The following is a 13,632-nucleotide window of genomic DNA, read 5'->3' as shown; positions in this document are numbered from 1 at the left end:
GCCAGCGGAGGTGGCCCTCCCAGGAGGCAGGGTTGATGGCCCATTCCTGCCAGGCAGTCTTCCCATGAGGCCAGGAGGAAGGAATGCAGGCGTCCCCTTCCTCTAATCAGGTTATCAGCTCCTTTCTGTTCCAAACAGCTTTCTGCTACTTTGCAGACTTCTTGGGGAGGGAGCTCCTCGGCGCCCCTTTGCCACCACAAACCACCATAGGAAACTACCCCCAAATGAGCCCTAATATCATCCTGGTATTTTCTACCTTTTTTCAGCACAGGTCACCAGGTCCAAGGGAAGTAGAGTCAGACTGAGCCAAAATAAAACAAGGTCACCAGGCCCAAGGGAACTAGGGCCAGATTGAGCCAAAATAAAATAAGATCCCAGCTAAATTCAAATTTCAGATACACGGTGAATAATTTTTAAATATAGGTAAGTCTCAAGGACTTGTGAATATTTATTCTAAACTATTATTTGTTGTTTATCTGAAATTCAGATTTAACCAGGGTCCCATGTTTTACATGATAACCCCATAAAAGCACCCCCCACAATAGACCACTACCTTCAAAAACAAACATGTTGATAAAAAGCAGAAACAACCACACCTGTGGTGATTGGGACTTAACCAAACCACCCAGCTCCGAACTGAGACCGTGACGATCCTTACTGTGCCCACCTCAAGAGCCTTCCCTTGGGACCTAATGAGACCAACTTCCCACCAGGAGGAGGCCCAATCCCTGAATCCCCAAAACTGTCAGAGATACCCATGTCACCCGGATCCTTCTGGCTGCATGTACACACAGTCCCTGTTGACAGTAAGTCTCCATGTGCCACCCATGGGAAACCCCTCCCCTTTCCCACCTGCAACCTATTTTGAACAAAACAGCTAAGATCTCCCCCAGCTGAAATACCTCATTCACAATGATTTGCTTGGAGGAGAAGATGGGAAGAATGGCAGTTATGTAGAAAAAAATACACTGGATGCCAGAACAAGTTCACACTGGTAAATACCGGCTCTATCCAATGTTTTCATTCTTCAAGTGGGAACATGTTGCTGAAATCTAAATGCCATTTCAAAACAAGATTCTGAGAGATCAGTGAGTGGATTTTCCTGACACAGAGTTCTTTCCCTTCCTCTCGGTTCTACAGAGAAACAAGCCTCACAGCACTTCCCATCACTGTCTAAGGAAATCTCCTCCACTCTTCCAGAGATACTCGACCATGAACAGCCTCCTCGAGTTTCTCGCGTGGTTCTGAAATCAAAATTCTGCATGGCCTCTCCTGCCTGGCTCTTGTCTGTCTCTGTTATCTGTAACACATATCCACCAAAGGAAATATCTGGCCTCACAAGAACTTAAGACACCTGACCATAGACCCAAACCCCCAGGCAGCCCTCTGGTTTCCTAACAATTTGGTTTAGTCTGAGCTCGAGGGCTAGGGTGGGGCCTGGGGATCTGGAACCTTGGATAAATAACCCTGAGGGCCAGTGCCATTGCCCTTGTTTGGTCCAGGACAAGTGATGCTTGAGAGATCATGCTTGCCCACCCCACAAAAGGATTCCCTATAAGAATATCCAGGAGGATATTCTCATGAAAATGTAGCAGTAAGCCATTTTATATTTGGCAAACTTCATGCCTACCATTTTTGTGTTCAGAAAAGAGACCTCAGTTCCTGAAATTTACAAGAATTGATCTTTGGCCGGGTATTTAGCATGGTGGCATAAGCACCTGCCTGGAAAGTGCATGAGTTCAATCCCCAATACCAAAAAAAAAAATAAATAAAAGAAATAAAAGGAATTGATCTTTTTTCTATTGTAGTAAAAATCACTAATAGTTAGAGCTATCTAAAACCAGCCACTGTGTTGAGCATGTTACCGACAGGATTGGCTCATCCCTCAGCCATTTCATGAGGTAATACTGTTATCATACCATTGATCAAGCAAGGAGACAGACACATCCATGTAAGGATTACAGGTGACACTTGGATCCAGCATTCCAACTCTAGGATCCAACACTAAACCACTCAATGCTGTATCTAAGTACTAGGAAAGACAAGTTCATGGTTAACCATCACACTAACACCACTGGCTTTCTGTCCTTTACTGCAGGGACCTGAGATTATCCTGAGAATTAGGAAAAAATAATTACTAAATTAAATTTATTGCCTTGCCATTTCCAAGCCTAATAGACAATGCACATGTGGGCATTAATAAGTTAACAGTAATAAAATTACATGTTGATAAGGCTCAGTCTCACTAAATCCTTGCCAACGAAAGAAACCTCTTAGAGAAGCCCAACAAAAATCAAATTTGACAAAAACTAGCAGGCAGTTTGTGAAACTATTAGATTAGTGCTTTGAACAAAGTAGATAGTAACAAATATTATTTTATTGACTGGGATAATTTAAGATTTTTTCTTACCATTTTGCTATCATCTACCCGTGGTGCCAGGGTAAGGAAGTGTTTTGAATATGTCTCCCAAGGTTTTATGTGGTGAAGTATAATGCTATTATGAGGGCACAGAAATTTAAGGGTCAAATTTTAATCCAGCTATAGTATTCAGAAGCAATAAATAAATGGCCTTTAGGAGGTCATTAGGATTAAATTAGGTCACTGGGGTGGCTTCATAAAAGGAGGGGGAGAGACCAGAAGAGACCCATACATGTTCCCTATCTCTTGCCATATGATGCCCCATACTACCTTGGGATTCTGCCAGCAAGACTATCACCAGCTATGGCCTCTTGAGCTTGGACCTCTAGAACATTGAGAAAAAAAAAAAAAAAAAAAAAAACTTTTTTTCATTAAAACTTAATGGCAACATAAAATGAATTAACTCCAAAGGCAAACTTCAGAATCACTCATTCACTAGACAGGCATTAACTGAGTCCTACCGCAGCAAGGAATATCCCAGGCATGGTCCAGGTTCCAGGATGAAGCAGGTGCCAATCTGATAACTGAGAACAATAGTCTCTTGGGGGATAAGTATACAGTATTTATGGGGTTGGGGGGGGGGTGGTTGAGACAAGGTCTTGCTGTCAGTTCAGGCTGGCCTTGAACTCACTATGTGGCCCGGGCTATCCTCAAACTCGTGCTATCTCAGCCTCCCAAGTGCTGGGATTACAGATGTGCACCACTGTTCCCATACAGTCTACAGTACTTTTTAAAGCCAAACACATGGATATTAGTTTTCTACCACCGTATAACAAGTTGCCAAACTTGTTATCTCAGAGTTCTGTAGGCCCAAGGTTAGCATGAGCAGGTTCTCTACTCTGATTCCGTTTGAAGCCTCCAGATTCATTGGTAGTGGACAGAATTCATTTCCTAGCAGCTATAGGCCTAGGTCCCTTTTCCTCACTTTCTGTCAGCTGGGGCTGCTCCCCCACAATGGTCACATATCTCTCTTGCCACCTTCTAGCCACCAATGGTGTATCAAATCTTCATTTTGCTTCAGATCTCTGACTTTTTCTCTTGGGAACCCTCCAAAGAAAACATTGCTTTTAAAGGGTTCACCTGATTAAGTCAAATCCACTGGGATACCCTCCCTTTTGACACATTGTACAATATAATCCTATTCACTATATTCCCAGGCCCACACTCAGGGAGAGTAGATTATACAAAGGTATAACTATTAAGGATCATCTTAGAATTCTGCCTGCCATAATACATAAGCATTTATGGGAGAATAGTGTCTTCTCAAACTTTATTGACCTCCCCAGAGGTACTGACCTAGCATTCTAGAATGGTCAAAGAACTATCCTAGCCAATTACCCACAGGATCCTTACTGAGAAATGCAACATTAAATGAAACAGAAAAAAACCTTAATATTTACTGGAATGTCAAGAGTCCTTCTTTGAGTAACAGAGACCTATAAAGGCTGATGTAAGCTTCTATTTTTTACTGGTAGACCCTTCTCCTATCTCTCTCTTCCAATCAAGCAAAAGATGAAAATTAAATGGATAGATACTAAATGCTAAGCCATGTAATAATGCAAGCCTAATGACTCCCCTCAAATAGAACTCAGAATAGAATAGAATAGAACTCAAATAGAACTAGAATAGAACTTGTTAATTAAGGAATTATTTACTTTCTTAATGTAATTCCAGACATAATTGTGATGGTTAATTGTGATAAATAAATTGACTGAAGTAAAAACACCTAGTGGATGAGTAGAGCACAGTTCTGGTATGTCTGTAGATGACTGACATGTGGGCCAGTAAATTGAGGGGGAAAGATCCATGTTAGTTGTGGGTGGTACTAACCAATAGGCTTGTAGCCTGGATGAAATAAAAAATAAAGAAGAAGGAAGTTAACCAGTCTGTCTTCTTGAACTGTTGCAATGTCCTTTGCTACCACTGCCCTTATATATCAGTCTCCAGTTTCTTCAGCCTTCCAATGCAGATGCACGCTAGCAACTCTTCAGTGAGCTTCTAGGCCTTCAACCTTGAACTGGTGTTGCATCCTTGATTCTCTTGTTCTGCAGCTTCCATTTTCTAGGACAGAGCAGCTAGCTACTGGATACTCCAGCTCTCCAGCAGGCAGCAAGCCACTGAGGACTCCTCTGCCTCTGATCCCACAAATGACCATTGTGAACTCTCCTGCTTCAGTTCCTGTAAGCACACCTAATAAATCTCACTGCATAATCATACATATATTTCTATTGATTCTGTTCTCATAGAGAACCCTAATTAACACAGATTTGAGGCTTGGAGGAGGATTTGTAAAGGTTTAGAGATGTGGACTGGAGAAACCCTAAAATGCTATAAATAGAACTTAATGGGTGATTTTCATTGGACCTCAGAAAACCAGAATGTCCACAAGAATGTAGACAGTAAAGGCCAGGCACAAGAAGTTTCAGTTAGGAACAAGGAATCCTTTGGTAGTTGGACAAGAGGCCATGTATGTTACATTCTGGCCAAAATTTTCTCCACATTTTGCCCATCTCCTGATTCTTTACAAAAGACTTAGGATTAAGGGCAGTAGAGTAATTGATTTGGTAGATTATATTTCAAAGCAGCCCACCACTCAGGATGTGGCATGAGTACTGCTGGCTAAATTTAGAGTGAAAAGTGGTACAAAAACAGACCAAAAAATTTTGAAAAACTTAAATTTTGCCCTGCCATGTACAAAGCTATAGCCAAAGGAAGTGTGAATACTGACGAGAATACCACCCTTAAAAGGAAGGCACCATGACTTGACAGTGCAAAAAGAAAGATGCCTTGTAGGCTCCATGTATAAATTTTTCATTTGAAAAAAGAGCCCTGAACCTTCCAGGAAGACAAAGAAGAACTGAGCAATAGAGAAAGAGCCTCTGAGATTTGGTGTCCAGACATTTGAATGTAACAATGTAAGGAAGGCAAGAAGGAGGAAAGGGATTTTCAGAAACCAGGAAGGATCTGAAGTGAAAATTGAAGCTTGCAGGGAGAAAGAGGAGAGAGACTTCAACAAAGAAGAAGGGGGTTGTGGGCAGTGCTCTTCTCTGAGCCTGGCCTCACTGCATGCGAGGGGTGACTCAAACCTGCAGGCTCATGGTGATTACTGGTGACCCTTGAGGCCTCCACAGAGAAATGTACCAGTGGAATGGAGCACTGGACACTTTGGAATGCAGTGGTTGGTGAGTTATTCAGGTTCAGACATCCTCCAGGAAAGAGTGATTGGCCAGTAGCCATTTCAAAGAGGGGACAACTGAGCTCAGAACTTAGAACGGCTATGAACCAGCTCCATCTAACAACTACCAGTGTCAAAGTCAGGTGGCTGACTTCAAGTCAGAGGGAGGTCAGGAAGCTGAGATCAAGCTGGCAGGAGGCACATGGAACATTACAAGCTAAACAAATCACAGCCAGAAACCAGCCTGAACTTCAGTGAAACAAAGGTACAGTTTGCTGAGATTATACACTACCCATAAAGCTGTGGTTGGCTTGCTGGGGTAAATCAACTCAGATATGGGCTCTATCTGCATGTGGTCTACCAGTAACAGCGGAAACACATCTTGAAGTGGACGGGTTTTTTTCTTCTTTTCTTCTTGTATTGTTATTTCTTGATTGGTTTTTTATATTAGAATGAACATGGTTTCTAGTTCTTTTGTTGTTGTTATTCTGTTCTGCTCTTGTTTTTATTTCTTCTTTCTCTTTCCCTCCTGTCTTATTCACCAGTTTCTCAAAGTTTGTATAATCATCCTTTGTACTCAAATCTTGCTTCTAATCTTTTCCACTTCTTTTATTTCTCTATTTTTCCTCACCCCCTTCTAGATTTTCTTCCCTAAGGGTAAAAGCAACATACTGAGAGCTTATTTGCTATACACAATTTCCAGTTCATTTTAGGTTTTGTTATATAACTACAAATCTAGTTTATACAATTAAAAGTGGCAAATTAATCTTTATCCCAGTTTGTCATTTTCTAGCCTATGTTTGATGCTATTGCTTATACTATTTTAGCTGAGGTGATGTAATTATTCTAATCAGGTGTTCTTTCTGGTATACCAAGATTGAGATTGCCTAAAGGTCATAACAGTACTTCAGGCCAGTGCCAAAGAACCAGAGACCAAGCTAAATAGGCAGCAACTTCTTATCCCCAATAAATTGAAGAGGAAGGATCTTGCAGTAGACTCAAAATCCAAAATCTAGCAACACAAGGAAGATGTCTCGGAGAAGTAGTGGCATTTCCTATAGGTTCTAAATACTAGCAATAGGACTGAGGATTTAGTTCAGTGACACAGTGCCTGCCTGGAAAGCATGAGATCCTGAGTTTGATTCCCAGTACAAAATAAATAAATAAATAATAGCAATAAAGCTATAAGCAATTCACAAGCATCAGCTGAGGAATTAAACTAAAAGAAAAATCAGAAGACACGATGCAACCCAAGATTTCCAGTTCACCAAAGACAAACACAGGTGGCAATAAGGTGGAGTAATTAGAAAGCCAGCTGTCTGGACTCTCTGAAGTGGTAACAATGGAAGTAACAAAGCAGATGAATAAAGCTCTAGAAAAAGTCAAATCATAAATAATCTCTCAGGAAACTACAGAGATGGTGAGCATAATGAAACATGTGCTTAGTGAGTCTAGAACAGATATAACTAAAATAAAAGAGGTGCTTTGGAAAATGATGGAAATAGGGGCTGGGGATTTAGCTCAGCGGCATAAGCGCCTGCCTTGCAAGTGCATGGTAGAGAGTTCAATCTCTGGTACCGGTAAAAAAAAAAAAAAAGAAAATGATGGAAATCATGGATGCCCAACATACAAAAGAAATAGAATCCATGAAACAGATTCAAACAGATATCCAAGAGATTAAACATTCCATTGAAAGTATACATAGAGGAATACATGAATGTGAAGACATAATAACAACATTAGAAGACAGATTTCAGTGTCTTCCAGGAGAACATGGTGGATAGATAACAGCAGCTATGGAGGCTCTCTGAGATAGCCAGCTTAGAATCTAAGAATGGTGCGGTATGAGGAGTCCTAAGCAAGGGGAGATATACCCGGCCAACCCAGGAATGAACTAAGCTGAGAGAAACCAACTGGAAATGCAATCCCAATGCTATAACCATAACAGATAAAATCTCAGCCTCGAAGCTGGAACCCGCAACTCTGGAAACTGCAATTTGAATTTCCTACCACCACTGCAGTGTCTGAATCGGCACAGCAGGGACAGAGATGCAAAAACTCTGAGAGCGGGAATCAGTGAACAGAATTGAGAGTGGGACTGGTGGGGATCTCTGCATCGACCTGTGGTGAGTGAGAGGAATGGGGACCCTTCCATAGACTAGGAGGCTCCAACAGAGGACATTCTGGGACCGGGCAGACTAGCTGGAACAGGACACAGCAGTGTCTTTAGTCCATTATTCCCCTCTCAAGCAATCAGGATTGGTGGGGAGCGCTTGGCCTGGATGACGCCAGGGACTAAGACCCAGTAGGCTAGCCCAAACCAGTGCCTGGCAGTGCACCCTAGCAGTGAAGCCTTTAGTAGGTTGACCTGGAGGGGCGGGCCCAGCAGAAGCTACCCAGTACACTGCAATGGGCAGGAACACCTAGCCAACACAATTCAAACAAACTGTAACCGACAAAGAAAGAAACTGGGCCTCCTATATATGCCTGTGTGGAAGGAACAAAATATATGAGAAGAGGAGGTAACAAGAAAGGGTCCTCGGCCCCCAATCCTGAGAACACTGATCCAGGAAAGGAAATGCAAAGGAGAATGAGGACAGAAAACATGCAATATCAGACATGACACCAATAGACATAAAGCGATATCTCCAGAGCCTCATAGACGAGTTCAAAAGCGAAATATTTAACGAAGTAAAACAAGATATAAGTAGAATACTTAGAGAAATGCTAAGCACCGCCCAAGAAAAAACAGATGGTGGAATGGAAGAACAGAAAAAAAGGGGAGAATTGTTTGATGGAAAAAATAGAGAAAACATAGAATACGTGAAGCAGGTTCAAAGAGATTACCAGGAAAATAAAAACTCTATTGAAAGCTGGCATAACAGCTTGAAAGAAACTAAGGATAGATTATCTGAACTGGAGGACAGATTTGTAAGGTGGGAGCATGAAATGAAAAACTTCTTAAAAATAACAAAGAAACAAACAGCAATAATACAAAGGCTAGAAGATGATAAGATGATCTATAACTTAAGAATTAAGAATGTAAAAGAAGTAGGGACACAAACAAATGAACTACAAAGGCTATTCACAGAAATAATCCAGGAGAATTTCCCTAATTTATCAAAAGGTAAAGATAACTCAGGTGTATGAGGCATACAGGACCCCAGCCACCTACAACCCAAACAGAGCTACACCCAGGCATATAATAATCAAAATTCCAGAAATCCAGTATAAGAACAGAATATTAAAAGCTGTCAGAGACAAGAAACAGATCACTTACAAGGGAACACCCATCAGAATTACAGTAGACTTCTCGGCACAAACCATCAAATCACTAAGAGCGTGGGGGGAAATAATTCAAGCTTTGAAAGATAATAACCTCCAGCCAAGATTGATATATCCTGCACAACTGTCCCTAGAAACTGATGGAAAAACAAGGTGCTTCCAGAATAAAGAGGAACTAGGGGAATTTGCAACCACCAATTCAACTCTACAGAGAATACTGCAGGATATTCTAAAAAAGAAAAATGCCAAGATTCCAGAAACTGTGGTAGAGAGGCCACAATGAATGGAGCAGAAAGCGAAATGAAGAAGACAAACTGACAACCAATGACAGAAAAAGAGCTCAACAGAAATGAAGCAGAGAAGGTTGGATGGTAGGAACAGCCATTTTGGAGAAACCAAGACATCATAATAGCTAGTGCTGATTTAATATCATCTTGTTTTGAAGTCCCATCAAGCTTTTGTTCTTCTGTCTCCATCGGTCTTAACATGTTGTATCTTATTGGATTTTATTATATATGATAATATAAACAAAAACTTTTATAGACAAGGAGATTATACAGAAACCATTGTTCATTTTCTGGTAGTTGATTCTAAATACCCTGTAATAATGTCATTCTCTTGAATGGTTTTACATTGTCTTGATATGTTTGATGTTACAGTATATGAAGTTATACTCAAAGATTTCAAGGAAAGAGACACTATGGTAAGTACTTTTATGTTGGGATATCTTGTGGTGAAACACTATTTTGCTTAAATGGTTATGTTTTGACCTGCGCTGTTTTGTTGTTATGTCCTCTTTTATCTCAATCTCCTTTTTTTATTATTTACTTTTTTATTTTTATCTTTTTAATTAAGGGAAAAATAAAAAATAGCAGGATATATTATAGTAACCCACTTTGATTTCCTATTAACTTGATTTGAAACCCTTTATTGCTCTCACCATCTTTTTTTCACTGATTTTCCTCTATTCTGTTTTGCTTGATAGTACCAAGTTCGAGAGAATAGGCAACAATTGTGAAGACAATAAGATTCATTATGATGCCCATTCTGGTTTGACTATTATCTTCTTTTGAAGTCCTGTAATGTCTCCAATGTTTTGGTTTTATTGGTTTTGTTCTTTACTGTTTTGTTCAATTTATTATAACTGATGATATAGGCAATTCTTTTTAAGATAGCAAGAGGCATTATGGTAACCAATGTTGATCACCTTGTATTTTGTTTTTACATTATGTATTATGTCCATCCTTTTGAGTTGACTGACTCTGTTTTGTTATGTCACATTTGGTTTTATTCTCTTCAAAAAAAGTAATAAGAACTGTGGGAGTCATAAAACCCAAAATGTGTAATTGTCATTGCACACAAGAGAGGAAAAGAAAGTGCTCTAAAGGATATAACTGCATGTATATTTAAGTGTATAAGATAGATAACCATATTACTGAGTTTTGTTGGATCATTGAAGAGAACTGTTTGCAGTCTCACGGTTTGAACGTCCACTTTATATGCTTTAATTTTGTAACTTGAACAACTATTTCTAAGATGACAATATGTAATCTATTAACTAATGATTTCCTACTGTTTATTTTTTCTGAAATTCTGTATAACTTGTACCCTTTTTCTGTTTTTGTTTCTTTTTCTCCTTAAATAAAATTTTAAAAAAGAAGACAGATTTCAGTTGTAAATAATGAAAAGAAAGATATCTTAAAAATATCAAGGGACCACCAAAAAATCAACCCAACAGCTACTAAATGATGGAAAGAAGAATAACATAAGATTGATTGAAGTCAATGAAAAAATAAGAGATAGTGCAAATGACATAAAAACCTGTTCACAGAAGTAATAGTAAAAACTTCCAAAGCAGGAAAAAGAATTTAACATGCAATAAGTGAAGCACATAAAACTCTAGCCGTGACAAAAAAAAAAAAAAAAACAAACAAAAAACTACAACAAGGCATATAATAGTCTAGATTCCAGAAATTCAATACCCGAACAGAATATTAAAAGCTGTTAGAGAAAACAAACAAATCCCCTATAAAGGAAACCCCATCAGAATCACAGCAGAATTCTCAACACAAATCCTAAAGTCAATAAGATCTGGAGTGATGTATTTCAAGCCCTAAAAGAAAACAACCTCCAACACAGATTGATGTATCCCACAAAACTATCTTTCAAAATTGGAGAAATAAGGCATTTCCATGACAAAGAAGACATGAGGAAATTCATGAAGTCAGCACTCTAAAATGTTCTATAAAATGATAACAAGGACTATAACTCCATAAACTGAGACAAAACAGCTTTACTAAGCAAGCAATTAAAGAGGGGAGAAAAAGGTGAGCCAACAATAAGAAAATAATATGACACAGATAAGTCAATATATGTATCAATTATAATCATCAATGTCTAAATTCACCAATCAAAGGAAACAGACAGACAGAGTGGATCAAGAAGCAAGGTCCAACAATACACTGCATACAAGAAACACATTTAATTCCAAAAGAAATTCATAGACTGAAGTCAAAGGATGGGAAAACAATACTGCATCATGCAACAGAAATCCAGAGAAAACAGTGGTAGCTATTCTATTTGAAGACAAAGTGGTTTTTCAAGCCAAGACTGATTAAGAGAAACAAAGAAAGTCACTACCTCCTTGTAAAGAGAACAATCCAAGAGGAAGAGATAACAATCCTAAATAGATATGCACCAAGTACAAGTGTAACCAATATACAGAACAAATATTAACAGACATAAAAAATCAAATAAGCACTAATACGATTGTATTGGGAGACCTCAATACCCCACTATCATAAAGAGGCAGATCAACTGGGAAAAAATCAACAATGAAATATCAGAACCAAACCAAAGTTTTGAACAAATGGACTTTGTAGATGTCTACATTTTGTAGATGACTGTTTCAACCCACACCATCAGAATACACATTCTTCTCAGCTTCACACAGGACATTCTCCAAAATAGACCACATACTAGCTCATAGAACATGCTTAAGTAAATGCAAAGAAGTTGAAGTTATTTTATGTATATTATCAGACAATGATGGAATGAAATTGGAAATCAATGATAAAAGAAACCACAGGAACTTAACCAACACATAAAAATTAAATAATACCCTCCAATGGATCATAATGAAATTAAAGAAGAAATTAGACAATTTCCACAATTAAATGATAATGCCAGTGCAACATACTGAAATTTATGGGACACAATGAAGGCATTCCTATGAAGGAAATTTATAGTGGTAAATACCCATATCAGAAAAACAGAACTAACTCAAATAAGCCACCTAATGTTGAACCTCAAACTTCTAGAAAAAGAAGAGAAAATCAACACCAAAGCTTATACAAGAGAGGAAATTATAGAGTTCAAAGCAGAAATTAATGAAATGGAAGCTAAGAAAACAATACAAAGAATCAATGGATTGAAGAGTTGGTTCTTTGAAAGATTAAATAAAATTGACAAATCTTTAGCCAAGATTATTTAAAAAAAAAAAAAAAGAAAGAAAGAAAAGATTCAATTCAGAGGCTGGGGATTAGCTCAGTGGCATAAGCATCTGCTTGGCAAGCGCCAGCTCATGAGTTTGATTCCCAGTACCAAAAAAAAAAAAAAAAAATTCAAATCCATGCAATTAGGAATGAAAAGGTTAAATTACAACAGATCCTGTAGAAATCCAGAAGATCATCAGAAGCATAGGTTTGAAAACCTGTATCCTAATAAGACAGAAAACATAGAAGAAGTGGACATATTGCTAGATATATATAAACTATCAAAGCTGAATCAAGAAGGTATAAAAATTCTAAAAAAGAAACAGTATCTGTCAATAAAATTGAGGATATAATTAAAAATCTACCAACAAAGAAAAACCCAGAATCTGATAGACGCAGCGCTACTACTTCAAGAAATTTAGAGAAGACCTAACATTGCTACTTCTCAAACTTTTAAATGAAGTTAAAAGGGAAGAAATACTCTAAAATTCATTCCTGGAAGCAAGCATTGCCCTGATACCAAAACTAGAGAAAGATTCAACCAAAAAATAAAGCAAAACAAATGAAAAACCAAAAATCACAGGCCAATCTCCCTAAAGAACATAGAGGCAAGAATCCTCAATAAGACACTGGGAAACAGAGTGCAGCAAATCATCAAGCTAGTTGTACACTATGACCAAGTAGGATTTGTCCTAGGGATGCAAGGATGGTATGACATACACAAATCAATAAATGTAATATATCAAGAAAACCATGGACAAAAATCATATGATCACTTCAATAGATGTACAAAAAGCATTTGACAAAGTCTAACACCCATTCATGATAAAAACTCTGCAGAAAATTGTAATAAATGGCCTTTATCTCAATCTGATAAAAGCCATGTATGACAAATCAACATTCAACATCACACTACATAAACAATAACCAAAAACTTTCACTCTAAAATCAGGAACAATAAAAGGATGCCCATTGTCACCACTCTTATTCAATATAGTTCTGGAAACATTAGCCAGAGCAGTTAGACAAGAGAAAGAAATAAAAGGACTAAGGATAAGAAAGAAAAAAATTAAATTTCATTATTCACAGGTGTCATGATTCTCTATGTCAAAGACCCCCAAAACTCCACCAAAATAACTTCAGATTTAATAACAAATTTTGTTAGTGTAGCTGGATACAAAGTCAACATGCAGAAATCAATAGCCTTCCTGTGCACCAATAACAAAGTAAGAAATTAAGGAAACAATACCTTTCCCATA

The sequence above is a fragment of the Cavia porcellus genome, unplaced genomic scaffold (genome assembly GCF_034190915.1).
Source record: "Cavia porcellus strain 051 isolate PalLab524CR breed Dunkin Hartley unplaced genomic scaffold, mCavPor4.1 scaffold_12, whole genome shotgun sequence".
Taxonomy (NCBI): Eukaryota; Metazoa; Chordata; class Mammalia; order Rodentia; family Caviidae; genus Cavia; species Cavia porcellus.
This window is presented reverse-complemented; position numbering follows the sequence as displayed.